General features: G+C 51.2%; 1 protein-coding gene across 8 annotated transcripts in view; it reads left to right on the top strand.

The window, feature by feature from the left end:
* Window positions 1-13,232, top strand: part of LOC149354866 (rap guanine nucleotide exchange factor 6-like) — a 602,352-nt gene that overhangs the window by 521,630 nt on the left and 67,490 nt on the right. The window contains exon 1 of one of the 8 annotated variants that reach the window (XM_089583531.1): window positions 595-1,330. The exons of the other annotated variants lie outside the window; for them this stretch is intronic. The gene's annotated coding sequence lies outside the window, so the exon portion shown is untranslated. Of the gene's footprint in view, window positions 1-594; window positions 1,331-13,232 lie in introns of those variants that run through there. 8 annotated transcript variants of the gene reach the window in all.

Raw genomic sequence — 13,232 nt, 5'->3', positions numbered from 1 at the left:
GGCGCGTGGCATTCGTCAACGTCACTGTAATGCGGCAAATTCCAAACTCCTTGCGCTCCGTGTATCCCTCCCCCTATTTTTTTTTTTTTTGTCCCATCTAGGATTCGAAATGAAGCGCGCTTGAAGGAGCTGCACAGTCGCTGTCGCCCAATGGTGCGACCCTGAAGCTCAACGTGTGGATGCCTTCGTCCTCTTTGTGCGAACTCTACAATCGTGGAGAGAAGTTTACGGCATGGTGGCTCACAGAAAAAAAAGTAAAAAATTCTACCCGATGAGGGAAACCGTGCAGTTCAGCAAAAAAACCTGGAAACATGAGGGAACATGCATGTTCTATCCGTTGAAACGAATGCCAGCTGACTGGGTAGCGAGGCCACAGTGAAATATTTTTTTTTTTTTACAAACCCGCATCTTTGACTCCTTTGTTCATAAGTGTAGTCGGGTAGAGTGGCGACAGATGAAGGCTTCGTTACGCGATGTGGTCCACATTAGCCGCGTTTGCACTGAAGGCGACAGCAGAAGGTGATGACAGACCAGGCATCCGGTGGCGATCACGTGCACGCCTCGGACGCTGGCGCCATTGCGCGGAACCCTCGGAGTTGGCCGTGCGCGCACGCGCAGTGGCGTCGGCGGCCGGATGCCCGGTCTTCTTAGCACGCCGCAGCAACCTGACGCGTTGCCGTTTGCATGGGACGCGTCGAGGCTCCCACGCGGACGACGGCGTCTCGTGTCACCTGCGAACGCGCAGCCCCACGGCCCCGGCTACCTGCAGGCGACGAGAAACTGAGAGCACGCCGCCAGCCGGCGCGAAATCTCCTTTCTCTCGTTGCCATGTCCGTCTGCATGCACCGAGCGAGACGGCCGGCTGTTCCCAGACGCGTCAACTCATGAAACGCGACGATGCGGCCATGTGGTCTTCGGCAAGGTCTGCGCCGTGGGCAAGTGTGTACGGAGGCTTCGAGCAAGATTGAAAAGAACATGCAGACACAGGGTCGCCTGCAGTTTTTGTATTGTGGTTTGCCTTGAACAAAAACCCAGCCTGCTCACAGTGCCAAGTACACCTGAGGCCGCGCGCTCGAAGCATCGCGTTCCATCCTTTGACTGTACGCCCGTCCAGCACCTTCCCAGCACGGTGCCTCGGTTGGAGCGAGTGCGATGAGCTCCATAGTTGATGCAGTGCACTGACGTCACATTGATGTAGGCGTGGCTATTGACTGACGGTACAGGCTTGGGACAATACCCGTCTGTCTTGTCCGAGTGACCGGTGAATCAGGTCGTGCTGCCCTGCACCTCCACTCTCCTGCCTTCTTGGACTGTCGGAGCTTCAAGCACGGTAAGTATATACAGCGCTAGCGCAAGCGCGCACGGACTAAGCCGGAGTAGACGGCGGCGTCACAGAACGCTTTCGTGCTTTGTCAGTGTCCATTTGCGACATAGTGCTCTACGTCTCTTAACACAAACGAACTTTCTCATCTTTTGGCAGGATGCATTCAGGCGCGTACCTGAGAGGTTCTTGCCTACTTGAAGTTGAGGAAGTTTGTGCAGTAGAGACTTCATTCTTCAGTGTGCGCAAATTATTGCCATGTGGTCGGACTAGTGGTCCAAAGTGAGGCGACTTGAAATAGCTGCGCCTGTACGCGCCGCTCTAAGATTCTCAACTCGTTTTGTGGGAGGGCTGGAAGTTTTGCGCACTCCGTCTGTGGGGAACTCGAGACGCGCACGATCCCGTTTATAGGATAGAGTTTTTGATAAACTTCACTACCACATTCACTAGCTTCGTTGTGATTTTCTTTCTCTCTCAGAGTTGACTAGCGCGCGACTGCACAGCGTCATGTCGTCTGCTACCCTTGCCTCTTGGGCACCTTTGGGCATCAGGTCCTTTTGTTCAAAGGCGCATGGTGCTCATCTAGTCGGCGTAAATGCCGCGCTTTTTCTGCATAGGGCCCTAGAGGACGTCCGTCCAAGACCTTTAGAAGGACCAACCTGCGAGGAACTCGGGATGCCTTGATGCCAGAGCCGAATCGAGGCATCCTTTAGTAGAAACTGTGATCGCTGCGCTACCCAGCGTAGGAGACTAAAAGCAGATTAGAAAATTTTGGGCGACATTTAAAAGACGAAAGAATAGCTTGTGTGTTTTTAGTTTTTGTTCAGGCGTGTGTTTTTCTCTCACATCTTGAGATAGGTATACATGTAGCACCAACAGCTAGTGGCCATGCTGGGAAGGACCATATTGTGGCGGCTGATCGGAGCAGCTGTCGGTTCTTCAACAGACAGGAATAATTTTTATACTCAGTGGAGGTGTATAAAATGTCCAGCCACAGTTTTGAAACTTATTTTCGAAATGTTAGGCACAGCAAGTGGTGCTGGCAGTTCGGCTGTTCAGCTCTCAGCGACACCGTGTATAGCAGTTCGTTTCACTTTTTCATCCTTTGTCGAGAGCTTTTGTTGGAAACGCCATTGCGGAACCCGGTATGCGCAGAACGCAAGCGCGAGCCCTGCGTCTTGCGTACGTACGCAAGCGAGCGGACTTTGTTGCGTTGCTTGCGTGGTTAACGTTGGCAACATGGCGGCGCCCTGCACGCCCGCTTCGGACCAAATACTGCATGGCCGCTGCATTTTTCGACGCGATAGCTCGCTCTAAACGGTTGTATTCACTTTTATTTTGTGCACTCTCACCCTTCCGTAACGATATAGGTGACAAATGGTCTTCGTTTTTTAGATAAATCCAAGAATTTCTTGATGTTAAGCCTATCTACGGCGTACACTGTCGTCATAGCAACGGCCGCCGGTAAAGTACTTCTCCAACTTTGCGCTGGAATTTATATTTTCACTTGATTCAATTCATTTACATTAAAAAAGAAACAAAGCCTTCGAATGCAACCACCACTGCCGTTAATAAAAGAGGAAAAAGTTTCCTCAGCATACAGTTCAGGAGCTTTGACTTGCTGTCGCTAGATGGCGCAACAGTATCTTACGCTTCCCGGGCGCTACGCTAGCCACTGTCAACCAAAACTGTCGTTGCCAGGACTGGTGTCAGCGCGCGTAAGGTGCGCCCGTAGCGTACGCACAGCTTTTGCGGACGCACTGCTTAAACTGTGTACTAATCTTGTTGCCCTTCATAATTCCGCTTCCTGCATCCCGTCCGATGTGACGTCAGCGGCAGTGACGTAACGGCTATATAGATGCAGGTTTAACGCTTCCGGCGTCGGGTCGGCCACGCAGAATCCGGCCTGCGTCACTCGTTCGTACTTAATTCGAAGGCTATAGCGGTGCTGCAGGTGCGTTTTGTCGCGAGTGGGGGCTCTGTCCCCTGCGTTGAATTATCGGCCACCCGCCTGTGTTGGTGACGACGCAGAGCGTGTGTAGCACTGCTCACGGCGCGTACACAAACAGATGTGCGGGCAGGCGGCGCGCGCCCTTCGTGCGTCGGGCTTGTAAGCAATGAAAACCGCGGAAGCTGCCACCGCTTGTATTTTTAGTTGGCACGAACCCTAAACCGCCGCGCTTCTAAGAAATTCAAAATTACCGACACGAATAATTAATACTTTTTCCGTATTGAATGTGTCGTAAAAGTCGTCGGCCTACGGTCGGAGAGAAATGGCGGACGTAGGGGTATGACCGGCCATTGGGCAAACCCCGGTATCGCGGAGCCGGCGTGTGTCTCATCAACAAGAAGGGGCTAGATTTCGCATCCTTCTATCCTTGTTCGTGCAACCCTCTGCTATAGTTCGCTTATGTCATTACGCGCATGTAATGTTTCACGAAGGATGTCGATTTTGGTCGCCAGCGGAATCACTTGGGTCGCATGCGTGGTGCCGATTTCCTGTTCGTCACCGCATCCGCCAGGGACCACTTTCGAGGGCGTGAGCGCGCATTGGCGCGGCTTCGAAGTCCCACGCGAGTGCTTGCATACCGGCAGTCGTGGCGCAAGTCTCTTCGGTGCGTGCGCGTCCGGACGCCGCTGCGTTTCGCGTGACTCAGTGCGTCCGCCGTACGGGACGTCCAGAACGTGGGCCCCAAAACAAGAGCGTGCGCGCAAGCTGGGTTTGGCAAGCGGTGTCGTCGCTTCCTTACCCGGCGAACGGCACCGCGCGGTTGCCCCGGTTTTCGCGCGGGGGCTGCGGAGTGCAAGTCGCACCACTGGGTCGCCCGAGCGTAAGTTGAGCGCGGTCTTTCCGATACACATTTCTCCCTCACTGTCGGCCGAGAGCGTATCGGAGTGTCGGAAAAAAAAAAATGACCAGGCACGAACTGCTTTGCGTCTTTAAAGTTATTTAGACTAGCTTCATTTATGCGTTGCTTTTAATTCGGATTCTTTATTTAGCGCTTCCTCTCGAGATGCATCATCCTCATCAATGCCCTCGGCTACCGCGCAACACCGCATTTCTAAACACCCTAAAAAACATGACCCCACACCTCCGTGACGGTCGACGTCAAGCACATGCAAACCATCCCCGCAGAGACAGGACATGTAAAGCATATATACGCGGACGCCACACGGTCTAATACGGGGTCATACGCGTATGCAATATATGCACCCGGACAGACAGAACCAATCACTCACACGGCTGGGCCATCTTCCAACCCTCCAAACATAACCACCCTAGAAACTCACGCCATATTATATGGCATACAGGAAACATCTTTACTCACAGCTCACTGAACACCAGACCACTAACATCAACATCTATACCGACTCCAGCAAAGCCATCCGCATCATACAAAGCAGACTGCTGGAAACCCACCCACACAACATTATAGTAGAGTCCTATGACAGCAATCCTAATATTGCTATCACCCTGCGTTGGATACCCGGTCATGCTGGGATCGAGGGATATGAGTAGGTTCATCAACGGGCCCGCGAAATCAACATCCGGACACCTTCGATCCCCTGGCCAAATCCAACGTCAGTGGAAGACGCCGCAGCATACAAAGATGAAATAGCTGAACACTACCACAACACCAGGGAAAGCCGCACAATTTTACCCCAACCTCACTCGTCACTCAACACGGAACAAGCGCATGTCCTTCGCAAAGTTCAAACACTCTCCTCACTCCGCTAATGCTCTGCAACTTCGGATGGCGTGGCACAGCTCACTGTCCCAACTGTTCAGAGATCGAGGCAGACACATTCTCGACTCATGTAACACTGCCGTTCCCTCTCCTTGTTTTCCTTACCCTCCTCCTCCTTCCTGGAGCGCTTGTCTTCACTCTGGCTCGGCAGATCAGCGGGCCTTGGCGGAGCAGGCGCTCTTCTTCAGTGGGCCTAAGTGCTGGCCTCAAATGAACCTTTTTCCTCCTCCTCCTCCTCGGGATGTTTTTCGGGCTCTGGCGTTTTAGGTGAAACTGCGTGGCTCATCCCCCCCCCCCTCTGTTTCTTTTTTACTTCAGGTGTAGGTTTTGCACGGACGGAAACTAATTTTAGTACTTTATATATATATATATATATATATATATATATATATATATATATATATATATATATATATATATATATATATATATATATATATATATATATATATAATTAAGCAAACAAGGGAAGGGGAATGAGGGGCTCGTTATAAATATGAGAGAAGCCAACAGCCACAGAAACCAACGAGCACAGGGGATTTTTTTTAATTCATTATTTTTTTTGTGGTGTTGATCAAGTAAGAATATTAATGAATATGTTGTCGCTTAAAGCTAATTGATTAGAAAAGCAGAAGAAAAAACAACCACATGCCGCCGGTGGGATGGCGCTGATGAACACTCTCAAGGTTAGGTTATTTGTAAACATAAATACGAAGACAAGTCCCCTTGTCGAAACGTTGGCTCTAGCAAACTGAGGTTTTCCCCTCCCTTGTTCATTTTGTGATCGCCAAGGACCATCTACCGCACCCTCTCTCTACCATGGACCCGAAAGCAGAAGGTTTGACAGCCGTCGCCGTAGCTCAGAGGTAGAGCACCGGACGCGTAATTCGGAGGTCGTGGGTTCGGATCCCACCGGCGGCATGTGGTTGTTTTTTCTTCTGCTTTTCTAATCAATTAGCTTTAAGCGACAACATATTCAGTAATATTCTTACTTGATCAACACCACAAAAAAAAATTAATTAATTAAAAGAAAAAATGCCCTGTGCTCCTTGGTTTCTGTGGCTGTTGGCCTCTCTCATATATATATATATATATATATATATATATATATATATATATATATATATATATATATATATATATATATATATATATATATGAGAGATCCCACCGGATCCCACCGGCGGCAGTGGTTGTTTTTTCTTCTGCTTTTCTAATCAATTAGCTTTAAGCGATGACATGTTCAGTAATATTCTAAATTGATCAACACCACAAAATAAATAAATTAATTAAAAAAAATCCCCTGTGCCCCTTGGTTTCTGTGGCTGTTGGCTTCTTTCATATTTATAACGAGCCCCTCATTCCCTTCCCTTGTTTGCTTAATTGCTTAGCGAGGGCCTCGGTTCTGGCAGCCTTGATTCCATAGGAAGCATAAGAGGGTTCTCACGCAGCTTCCACCCTCTCCGTTCGATGACGTTCTACGTCACTACCTGCGGTTACTCAGGACGTTCTACGTCCGCCGCTTATGAACGTGGGTGGCGCTGATGAACACTCTCAAGGTTAGGTTACTTGTAAACATAAATATCCCCGAAAGCAGAAGATATGACAGCCGTCGCCGTAGCTCAGAGGTAGAGCACCGGACGCGTAATTCGGAGGTCGTGGGTTCGGATCCCACCGGCGGCAGTGGTTGTTTTTTCTTCTGCTTTTGTAATCAATTAGCTTTAAGCGATGACATGTTCAGTAATATTCTAAATTGATCAACACCACAAAATAAATAAATTAATCAAAAAAAAAATCCCCTGTGCCCCTTGGTTTCTGTGGCTGTTGGCTTCTTTCATATATATATATATATATATATATATATATATATATATATTGCGCCCTTAAAATTCTTCGTTATTTTTACTTCGTTTATTGGCTCACGTAGTGGCAGACGCGTCGTCGTTATTGCCATTAGTTGCGCTGCCGGCTCTCTGAACGACGTCTCATTGAATCGTCGTGGTAGCGCGTTCTCACGACGAGTCGAGCTGCCCTCCTCATCATGCGGATCGCAGCGTAAGCTGCTGCTCGCTCGCAGAACTTCGGGGCACAATTTGTGGGCACCTGCATTTTGACCTTTCCAATCAGTCCTTCTTCAAGAGGTGTGCCGTGTAGCGGGAACGAGACTTTATTTGCATCCGCCGTTCGGCGCCTTCTTACGCGGCCGCACTTGGGAAGGTCAACTCTGGGCGCCTTAATGAACGCCCAAGTTCGCCGAGATGCAAATCCTCACTCGGATTTTGTTTTTTTGCGCGGCTGCACCCCGCGATTGCGCGCGTAGGGTGTGCTACGCACCGGCGTCTTTTGAAAGGGAGAGGAGGCGAAAAAGGCGAATCAAATTGTCGATGCAGTCGGGGGAAAAGGGTCGGGGAGAGATCGGATCCGGGCGCTCGTTGTTAGCATTTATATTGGATGTGTCGCGGCGCGGACGCTCTGGCTTAAGGCGCGGACACATGTGCGAAAAGTGCGTGCGATTCGCTGCGGCGCGTCGTTGCGACCGTCGTCGCAACGACCGAACGCAGCTCGTCGCATGCGTCCAACCTGCTGGATGCCAACGACGAGCCGCATGCGGCAAACGCAACGACGGGATGCGGGAGCCAATGCAAGCGCGGAGAGCGGCAGCGTCATGATGACGTAGAGGCTCAGGGCGCTCGGGGCCGAGCCATGCCGCCGGGACGGTCTGCCAGCTTTGATGCCGGCCACCGGCAACTGAAAAACGCACTGGTATTGCTGGTTCACGTTCTAGCAAGCCCAGGGATAGATGCATGTCGAAATTACATCATTTCTGACGATCGTTGGTCAATACCGAGTTGCTCGTAAAAGGCGATACAAGCAAATTTCATCCCACAGCCGCTTCGGTGCTGCTGCTACTTGGTGTGGTTCGTCTGCCGTCTGCTAGCTCCGTTTCTGAAGGCGTCGTGGAAATCGAACATATCTTTTATTATGGGACGAGTTCGGAGTAAAGCGATGTGAATAGTAGGCCTTTTATTATAGCACAGGCGACTTCCGAAGCGCCGTCAGCTGCGGTTCCAACGCGAAACCAAGTAGGCCTAGCGACGACTAGGGCAGCCGGGACCAGAGCGCAGTTCGTCGCCCGGCGTTGCCGCAGCCGGTGTCGTTGCCGAAAGATCCTCTTTTGCACAGGTGCATTGTCGTTGCTCGAATCTAGGAAGCATCCTCTCTGGTACATGGCTGTTTTGTACTTTCTTGTGCGAACGTGAAGTACTCCGAGCATGCCGGCCGGCCGGCCAGCCTGGATCCCGTCTGGCGGCGTCATAAAAACGAGCTAAAGTGTGTTCTTGACTTAAATAATAAACCCTGGGATGAGAAATGTGAAAAATATGTCATTTTTGAGGATCGCTGACCAATACTGAGCTGCTGCTAAAGGTAACGACTGCGATACAAGCAAACTTCTTTCCACAACCACCCCGCAGCTGCCGCTGGCATGACGTTGGGGTCCGGCTCGCCTGGCGCTCGCTCGCTTCGCTGCCGAAGGCGTCGCGGAAATTGACCATATTATTACTTTATTGTGAGATGATGCCGTTGACAGTAGAGCGATGTGTGGAGTAGGCCTTTTATTATAGCTCAGGCGACTTCCGAAGCGCCGGCCGCTGCGGTTTCGATCCGAAAGAGGCTATAGGCCTAGCGACGACCACGGCAGCCAGGCAGTAGCAGAGCTCGTCGCCCGGAGCGCCCGCGAGCGGTGCCGTTGCCGAAAGCTCGCAACATATGCAGGCATGCTTTGTCGCTGCTCGAGCAGACTTTCTGATAACAAGACAATCTTGTATTTTCTTGGGATATTTGTACACGATCACAAGCAGCGCTGAGGCACCGCTGCACGGCGGCGAAGTGTGACAGCGGTTGTGGGCGGAGCTTGGGTAGAGCGGCGCAGCGATGCTCACCGCTCCGTGTGTCCCTGCGTGCAGTGGGACGACAGTTCGCACGCGACGATCGGTGCGGCGCGTCGGCGAAGTTGTCGCACATGTGTTCCCTGCTTTACTCTCCTTCTCGGTGGGGGTGCACGGGCGGACGGCGACGCATTCAGATATGCTTTGCTGCGGTGGGGCGCTGCGGACGCGACGCCGTTGACACGCGTGACTTGGCGCCGAAGGAGCGGGGCGGTCGCGGCGTGTGTCCGAGAAACGGCGCGTGTTGCCGGTAAGCAACTCTCTGCGCCTGCGCGGAGTGGACGCGCGTCTCTGTGCGGCCGCTTTTGTACGGGCGCGCAGCCGCCCTCTCGGTTTGTTTGCGCAGCTGGCACTAGGGGCGCCGTGGGAACCGGCGGGGTGACGTGTGTCGTACTGGAATTTGCTTTGGCCGGGTGCAGCGCAAGAACGAAGCGACAAGTGCCCCTCATAGGAGGCCCCCCAACCAATGGCGCCGACGGATCAGGGATGTTCCGTTAATTAGTGGTTTTTTAAGGAAAGAAAATGGCGCAGCAACTGCCTCACTACTCGGTGGAAACCTCAACCGCGCCGTAAGGAAAAGGAGGAATGTGGGGAGTGAAAGAAGAGAGAAAGAGGTTACGTAGGGGAGGGCTCCGGAATAATTTCGAGCACCTGGGGCTCTTTAACGCGCACTGACATCGCACAGCGAACCGAAAATTTTGCTCAATTGGACCCAGAAGCTCCTATTTCAGGCCCGTTTTCCCTGAAGCGGCGTGAAAACACAACTAGTTTGTAAAATATTAAGATCGTTTTCGGTTCTTGAAATTCTCTGAAACTCCGTAAAAATTCCCATTTCGCTCTTCAAACTTTTGCTCCTCAAATTCCATGAAAAAAAAAAAACGAATGGAACGTCACTGGGACCGATTGTCATGACGTCGGGTTAATACCGTCGCACCTGCTAGCGTGACATTGCAGTGGGCTGGTAGGTTCAAGGGGATTAACCGCGGCGTCATGACAATCGGCCGACACCATTGGCCGGAGGACCTCACTTGAGGGGCATTTGCTGCATCTTTCGCGAGTTGTATGACATACACCCGCCATCAAAAGTTTATGGAAGGCAACTTCGATGAAGAAGTCATATCCATGGCGTATTTCTTGAATTTAATGGTGCAGTGTGTAAATCGTGAAATCACGATTGTGCGGCACGTATCTCTTCCAGGATGCATGGAAAGGCGGCGAAGAAATTAAAATTTTTCGCAAATATATCCCCCTCTAAAAACTTTTTGACTGCGTGTGTGCATTTTATCTCTGCGTGTGGAGCGTGTTCGAAGTTTCCCGAAGACAATCGTGTACCGTTCGTTTCCGGTGGCGTATTCCAGTCGGCAATGCGGAGCAAGAAAACGTAGCAAGTTTTCTTGCTCCGCGAAATTCAATAGCACGTTTCAGTGGGCGATTTGGACTCGGACCTGTGTTCGGGTTGTACCGCGACGGTACGGTCCCTGTACTCCCTAAGCATCTTGTGCCTTCGCAGATTCGGAGAGCTACTCCGGTTTGTCGGATTAGAATGCGTCATAAGCTTAGGCTCACGTCTACAGGGAGTGACTTTCGGTGTCACTCGTGAGGTGGCTAATTAGTGAAGGGTGTGCGCGTACAGGTCCGTCCAGTATGCACAGAAAGTCGACATGTTTGCACAGAACCAGTTTGCACAGAAAGTCGACATGTTTGGTTATTTCTCTACTAAAGTTGAAAATGACTTTTGGATATTATGCGCCTAGGGGAAAACTGGTGAGGAAGCAGGGAAAATGGTGCTCGTCCCGCATAAATAGGGAGTAAATAAGTGGATGCTCAAACTTTGTACCCTTGAATATTGCAGGGCCTACCTGTACAGCCGGCCAAATCTTTAGCTGGCGTGCGTGACGGCCGCTTTTTGCCTCCACCTGCACTTTATGACAGACCAAACTTAAGAAAATATCGAATCTAAGCGCAGGCTCACTAAGCCGGATCTTTATATGCATCTTTCCGCAAGTTTGCTCCGTCGTAAAAACAGGAGCAAGCAAAAACCGGTCGTGACGCACGCCAGCTAAACATTTGGCCGGGTGTACGAGCGGTTTATCGCGAGTCCGCGCCTTCGCGACGACGCACCTTCCTGGCCAGGACTTGCTCGGTAATTTCATTGGCAAGTTCATCTCGAGCCTTGTGCTCATCCTATTGGTCAATGCGCTCGTAGCGTGCTCCTGTGCCTCCTCGAGCGAGATCGTTCTCGGCGAAGAAGCTGTGACGGCACATAACTTGGGGTGCCGCCGCTCCAGTGCATCAGTGCCGGGACGCCCGTGACTGGGGGAGGGAGGGGGCTTGGCAAAAAACCCGTTGTGCGCCCCCGGCGGAGAGAGAGCGGAAGTCGCGGGAACGAGGAGCGGGGACCGGAAGCCAGGGGGGCTCACCGGAACAGCACTTGGCCCAAAAGCGTTTTCCGTCCCGCGCGGGTGGCGCTGCCTGCCGCCGCCTTTCATTGGCGCCGCCCTCCCGTGGTCCCCCCCGGGAGTGTTGTCTCGGTCGGCCGGGCCGCTTCACGCGTCGGACCCGGGCGGTGCTTCGCAGCGTTGCTTCTCGACCCGCGTTTATTTGTGTTTGCGCCCTAACCTGGCCACGTGTTTGCTTCTTCTCGGTTCCGGGAACGTGGTAGTTTATTTGAGTTCTGCTTGAAGAGTCTCCTCCCCAAAACTCTGGGGTTTCGTTAACAGCCCACTGGTTACAGATCTAAGCGCGCGCGAGCGAGCGCAGCAGGAAGGTTTCGGCTTTCCGACTTAAAGGGGCCCAGAAACACAATCTTAGTTGACTGTTTCGCCTGTTGATCGCGTACAGGGAGTTACAATGGTGCTATTAGCATTGGTAATACCGGGTATATTCCGTTTTTTAATATTTTAATGTGCTTCCAAAAACAAATTCGTGGCTCTGATGGTGTCCCCACACAGTGGCGGGTTTTAGCAGCGGATATGACATCACCTGGCGCGAGCTTGGCGTTGTCCAAGCAGTGAATATACTGCAAATTGTGTGAATAAACAGACACATTTTGTTACCTGTCGATGTTTTATATTAGATCAACAAAAACAACTTGTTTGTCTTAGATAAAAGCCCTGCAAAACGAGTAAAATAAAAATACACAACTAGGGGCTCTGGCATGGAAACGACTCTGCCATTCTCAGCAAGAGCGAGTTACAGAGAGCAGGCAACCATGGAGTGCAAACTTCCGCGACGTGCTCTGGCAGGCTGTTTTGATTGGTTGCGCCAGGTGCCGTCATTGGGAGAGCGAAATAGGAGTGGGAAGCCCCGCCAAAATCGAGTTGAGGGCAGCGTTTTGCTTGCTTGTATTTTGAAATTTCTTCATTGAATAACTCCCGTTCCTGTGCATCGATTTCTGTAGTTCTTTTATAGTCAGTGTCTCTGTTACATAAAGAATTCACCTGTAGTATAGCCGGTATCGCCCCAAGCAGTGTTTCGCAGCCCCTTTAAAACTGCTACGGTCGACGAGTGGCCGGGAACCTGTAAATTTGCCCTAATAGTCATCAAGGCGCATGTGCAGTCATGGACAAAATTTTGCGGGATGCAGATTTACGAAAAAAAAAAAAGATTTCTGCGCTGCCTCACTAGACAGGGAGATTATATTTTTGCAGCAGATGGAGCACGCATGTCTCCTTGTGTTCCCATGCATTTCAGTAATGTACTGCGCCTGACCTCGCAGCAATATTTTTTTTCCCCCGCGAATTCGCATCCCGCAAACTTTTGCCCATGACTACTTGCGCTAAAATGCAAATTACACTTTTTTGTTTTCGGTTCAAGTTCCTCCTGCATGGGCCAACTTGTCGTGCAGTATGTCCAAAATAAATGGAAAGTCACAGCCGGTGCGTTTCATAAGCGCGATTGTACGTCTTCTTTCCTCGTGTGTCACAGCAGCGGACGGCGGAGACTTCTTTACGGTCGGCCGTTTTCAGCGTCTACTCGGGAGCCAAGCGAGGAAAAACAGATGCAAAAGTTATACAAGCTTTCAACCCGCAGCTATAAAGACGGACGGAAGCGTACAGTACCTACATTCAACATGTCATGTAGTTATTAGGTTTCGTTTGTGTCATGCCGGCTAGTGGAGGCAGCCTGGTAGAAAAATTACCCGCCGCCCCAGGAAATAACGGTCGGCTTTGGAAGCTTCCAAGTTCTTGCGCGCCCTGGTTTGGAACAGTCGCT

This window comes from Amblyomma mixtum, chromosome 3 (genome assembly GCF_055824585.1).
Source record: "Amblyomma mixtum isolate Tamu chromosome 3, ASM5582458v1, whole genome shotgun sequence".
NCBI classification, from domain to species: Eukaryota; Metazoa; Arthropoda; class Arachnida; order Ixodida; family Ixodidae; genus Amblyomma; species Amblyomma mixtum.
Note: the sequence above shows the minus strand (reverse complement) of the source record. Positions and strands in the feature narration are given on the sequence as shown.